The following is a 6,000-nucleotide window of genomic DNA, read 5'->3' on the forward strand; positions in this document are numbered from 1 at the left end:
CTTCAAACATTTCTAGAGTTGAAAGAAGCCTCCTCTTTCTCTCAAATCACAGAAAACTGGTAATAAAGAAATGGAGAGCGATGTGAAGGAGCTAAATGAGGGTTTGGAAGACCTGAGCTGGTTTTCTGAGTCTGACACTGGACATTTTTAACCAGGTTGCTAATGGCATTTAAAGCCACCTGAGAACATCAAAGGAGATAAATGTCACCTCAAATTGTAAAAAAAAATATTTAGGTCCCATTAGCTATGTGACTGTGCCTGGAAATCTGCACCTTAACTGTCTATGAATCAAATCCTTACGGGTGAAGAATGGGGGAGGGAACACTTCTTTAGATTTCAGATGTGATCTAAATATACCTGCATTGGATTATAACCTTTTCACAAACTCTGGCCAAGTAACTACCTCAGAGACCTAGATAGGTGATTTAACCGCAGCACAGAAACTCTAACACAGCTCCTGAAAATACTGTGAGAGAAACTAGTGTAGTACATGAGAAGAAAGACACAGATATTTAGCCTTCTCAGTGGCCTTTTTCTTTATAGAAACAACATTTTTGCCAGGTTAATATTATTTCTAGAATCATAGGCCAAAACAAACACTCTTCTTGGATTATCTGATGAAAATCTATCTTGAGTAGAATAAACTCAGCTGGGTCTAGATCAATCAGTGTTTGAAACGTTTCCAGTTTGACTGTTAATGTGTTTTTTTGCCAAAACCTTAGGCTTTAAATTTATTTTAGAGCTACATTGTTGAGGAAAAGTCTTTGTAACTGATCCTAGCCTATTTTTAGGATTACCAAAATAAGGTCTTGATGATGGGCAAGTAGCCATACTGAAAAAAGATCCATACACATCTCACAGCTTGGAGCAAAGATCAATGTAAATAGTTTACAAAGGGTACTTGAGAGATCACCAGACACTGGAGCATTATTAAGAAGAACCTTGTCAGTAACTGTGCCTAATTCTGCACTAGGAACCAAGGAAACTTACATGTTATTCTCTTATACAGCAGGAGTGTAGTTCCTCTCTTAAGGAGAGGACTGAATTCTTCTTATTGATAGAAAGGCACTAAGATAAGTTAATATGGGATGTTTGTTGTAAGAGGTTTTATAATAGGTTAGAAAACACACAGAGCACCTGATTTACATCAGTAGTAAAGCTCCTTCACATGGGGTAAATGAGGATCAAGTCTACAGTATTTATAAGCTTAAACAGTCTTAATTTGTTGTCCTTCCAAGAATAACTCCCTTTTCTTAAAATTCTAAGCATGCATATGAAAATGCACAAATTGTCAGCTAAATGTCTAAATTGTCAGCTGCTACAGTGCTGCCTATCTCTGCAGAAGCCTTTCATGGAGATGCTCTTTCCTTGGGTATGTCTGAAAACCATTTTCCTGGATATGAAAAGCTCCAGTTGCTCTGTGGTATCCCTCCTGTACTGTTTCTTCCCTTGTTATTCTGGAAGTAGAAATTCTCATAAATTAAAGGAAAAATGTGGCCGTAGCAATTATGACAGCCCGAGATTTCTTCCTGTTTTTGTCATTTGAAGGTAAAAGGCACCAAGATGCATTCCCATTTTTTTGTAACTTTGCAACCTTGCTTTTTTGAAATTACACTGCTATAAGATGTGTACATAAAAATTCTCTGGGATCTGTCTGTCTTCCTTTTATTCTCTCTGGCAGACTGAATGTTGATATTTTTCAGCATTAGTGAAATATAGAAAACGCTGCTCAAGATTTTGTCATTTTGAATTTCAGGCTCAAGCCCCCATTTTTAACAGTTATTGGACAATTGTTTAAAACAAAGTAGAAACATGACCAGAGTCATACCTGATATTTCTCTAATCTGGAGTGCTCACTGAAAGATTTCACAGCTAACACTTCCCTTGCTTAGATTTCATCTCTTCATTGTTGGCCTGTGCTTGACATAGTCATTGTTTCTAACAATTAGACATAAATTGATAAGAAGGAACATTGCCAAAAGCTTTTCAAAATGCTAAGTATACAATTTTGAACACAGTTGCTCCCTCCCACCCCCCCTTTTTTAAGTTTTAAGAAGACTAATCTTAAGAGAATCCAGCAACTGAAGTAAAATATAAACAGGAGCATCTTGTCCTACTTCCATATTGACAAGTCCTGGTTCAGAAGTTTTGGAAGTGAATGTTAGATCTCTTGGTCTGATCTTTTTCATGAGACAAGTCAAAAGCCTCTACATATACACACTCTGTATTAAGCCAAATATTTTTGGTTTTGGAAAAACATTGTTTTGTGATTTGAAGACTTTTAAAGATAAAGAATCCAGACCTGCATCCAGCTAGGGCCAGATTTTCTAGGTTTGCCTTTTTTTCTTTATTTCTGGTTTGGTTTTCTGTGTGGAATCCTGACACCATTTATAGCTCTGGGTGCTTTACCATTGACTTTAGTGGATCCAGGACCTTTCCCTCATTTTTCACTCATATTTACTTTAAAAAATATTTTCTTTAACCGCTATCTCTTTTCCGTTTGGTGTTCCAAGAGTAGTTGGTACATTTTAGTCCAACCTTTACTATGCTTACATATGTTTACTTGCAGGGGCCATGAAGTTTTGGTAGGTGATAACCTGCTAGTGATTTATTTTATACCAAATATTTGACACAAAAGCATATAAAAAAACCCAAAGCTCTTATTAAGGCTGCAAAATAAAACTTTTGTGATTTAGGAAATGCCAGAATTAAGATTGCTCATGTAAATTAATTTGTCACATTCTTTGCATGCAGGGTTTTATATGACCTCTACGCTTTTTTCCATAGACCACTGCCAAAGGCAGAAACCTACCTGAGTATGTATTGGCTCAAACAGTTAAAAACTGGCAAAAGTATAAAAACTCAAAACAAATCTTATAATGGGAAAATCTGAGACAGTTTTACTAGTAAGTGATAGTTACTGCTACTCCTGTAATGTAAAAGAGAGACCACAGGTTATATTTGAGGTTATTCTCTAGCCATTAGAAACAGTATATGGAAGGAAATACAGCAGTTAATTTGGAATAGTTAGGTATCTCTTGCAGTAGATGACATTTATTTATGTCCAGTAGGAAACCCTGCTGCACAGTTCATGGTAGCCCAAATGGGCACCAGTGTGGTGTTCCTCAAGCATACCTTCTTCTCTTAGTAGAAAACCGTCTGTATGAAGGCTTGTGAAAACAATAGTGTCTTCCAACACTTAACTCGGGAGTTTCTCATGAGAAATCTTCCCTCATCACTTCCATGCTGTTCTGACTACCATGTTATAGGGACCCTGTGGAACAAGACAGACTCCTTGTTAAGGGGGGTTGATAGGGAGAATCCTGGGCAGCCTGGTGATCAATATCTAACTTACAAGCCTTCAATGCAGAATGCTAATATCTCTGCCCAAGAGATTCTCTCCATCCAAGCGTGACTACATTAATAAGGATTCTGTGCTGTGCTACTAGTGCTTACCTGTGGCATTACTGAAGGAGTGCAGTCAGCAATTAGGAGAACAGGAAGTGACTCAGTGGTTGTTACTTCAGGAGGCCGAGACTTGCAGTACAAGCTAATGCTGATCAGCTAATGTAGCCAAGACTGAGATGTTTTTATCATTGTGTCATCCAACTACAAATGTATCTCTTTGGAAACACAATTCTGATGGCATGTTTTCTGTCAAAAGCTGCTGGTTCATTGACAGTGAAACATTTCATTAAAGCTTATCTCAGCAAGACTTACAATGGAATGAAGATAATTTTTTGATAGTTCTTTGCTAGGCAGCCAGCTGCCAGTTTTTCATTCAGTCTGATCTACTCCTGTATGATGACCTCTTCCTTGTCTCAGGGATCCAAGGAATACAGGATCTCCTGGGATTCAGGGTGCTGCTGCTTTAGAAGAAATTGTTGCTTTTTGGAAATGCTGTGTATCTTTATTTCCCAAGCGACTTTGTTGCTAGAAGGTGTATTGAGATAAATTCAGATTTCAAAGTGCTGAGATTTCTCAGAAAATGTATATTCTGAGCTGTGACCTATTCTAACTACGAACAACTTTTAAGTATTTGTTATATGGTCCAGCTGTAAAATCCTAGAATAGGCACAAAGCCTAAAGGCTTATCCAGAGGGCATATACAGCTCACTTGAGGAAGCAGTTGCAACACAGAGCGTATCTACAGAGCTGTAAGTAGCCCCATGAGTCAACATAGAGCAAATTAGCACACCAATATGACACAGCACTCTATTGAGCAGAGAGAATGCACTGGGTTGTGGAAACGATGAAATGGTATTGCTAACCTTTCAAGCTGTCATGTGTGCCTTCTCCAGCTCAGCTGTAGTACAATTAAGAACTATACTGTGAAAAGAATCTATTTTTCTCTCAGCAACTGGAGAAAACCATTTTTATTTTCTGGTTTTGTACTATTTTAACCATAGAAGTATAGCTTACAAAGACTAATTTTGTATTACCAGCCTAATTTGATGGCAAGTTTTTTATCAACTTGTATAAAAATCATTTTAGGTGATTCCTTAAAATTGTTTGGATAATCAGGTCATTCCCAAACTTGCTTAGAAAAGGAGATTCCTGTTTTGTTTGTAGCTAGACTGCAAAATTGACGCTATTGCTTCTGTGCAGGTGAGGGTTGGCAGTATGGGTTGTCTGAGATATGTGGCATTGAATTTCTCATACAGAATAACTCTTTTTTATGACTCTCAGTACCCATATGCCAAGATAACAACTTCTGCTTGTGTGTAACTTAGCAACAGTAAAGTACATCCTTTGAACTATGTTGCTTCCCTTTTTTATTGTTTGCATGAAAACCAAGCATCTCTGGCTGTTGTTTTATTATTGTAATCATTCAGTGTAGTTTCTGAATCTTCTCCCTTTGGACAGATGTGAATTTACGTTTCTTTCCCCATACCGGCAAGACGGGAAACTGTTACCTGTAAAAGGATGACACTATAGGCATCTAAAGGAGTTTGGCTGTCTTGTAAGATTTGATGTTAGTTCTTTATGGAGGACACAGCAGAGGGAAGTGGTGTTTCAGCAACATGTCTATCCTCTGTTTATCTAGTTGTTCAGCCCTCTAATGTATTGTTACAGGCAAATTGGTCATTATTACATGCCATTTTACATGACATAAAATCATTCAGAGAAAGAAGGAATGAAAGTTTGAGGTCTCTCCACTCTGTATCAGCAGCTGTAGGTGATGGCTGTTTTAAGAGGAGCTTGTCGAACCCTAAACACATACTCTTAATCAGCTAATTTATACTTTGATTCAGAATCCTTTTCCAATGTACAGAATAAGTTGCTTGAAAGCCTGTCAAATAAAGACTGAAGGCCAGTGGATAGTAGAGTTTCTAAATAGGAAGTTTAGCAGTTCTGAAAATACTGAAAACACCTTGGAATTTAAATTTGATAATGTTTTGAAAACCAGTGAATGACACAAAGTGTTGAGCAAGATTAGGGTGTTTCAAATGCTGTCTGATAGTGAGTTAGATTGCAGTGGGGTTTGTTCATCCTTTTCTTTTTCTTTCTTAGCTAATGATCATGCTTTGATGGAAACACACAAAACTATTACTATGCCTTTCATTTACTTCATAATTCTTTCTTTATTTAACTATCAGCTTTCTTTGGAAACAAAGATTTACTAAAAATGACAGCAATATATAGAATTTTAGCCTGAAAAATAAAGACTTCTAAAAAAAAAAAAACAATAAAAATGGAAAACAACCAGACAAAAATATTTACTTTGCTCTGGTTTGGGTTTTCATTAAAGAAAAATGTGCATCTTGAAAGGTATGCTCTGTAAGCAGTCCTGCTGGATGTCATAGTAATTCGGGTTAAGCATGTCTGTAATGCCTGTAGGATCAAATAATTGTAGTACATTGCTATTGGAAAAGGCTGTGAAAGGCAGGAAAACAAAATAGGGTTTAGATGATATGTGGCATGGAATTGTTCCAAAACTACTGCATGGTTAAGCTAAGGATTGAAGAAAAATTAATCATATTGAGCAAGCTTTGGATC

This window comes from Pezoporus occidentalis, unplaced genomic scaffold (genome assembly GCF_034315485.1).
Source record: "Pezoporus occidentalis ecotype Australia unplaced genomic scaffold, CSIRO_AGI_Poc_V1 ctg40, whole genome shotgun sequence".
Taxonomy (NCBI): domain Eukaryota; kingdom Metazoa; phylum Chordata; class Aves; order Psittaciformes; family Psittacidae; genus Pezoporus; species Pezoporus occidentalis.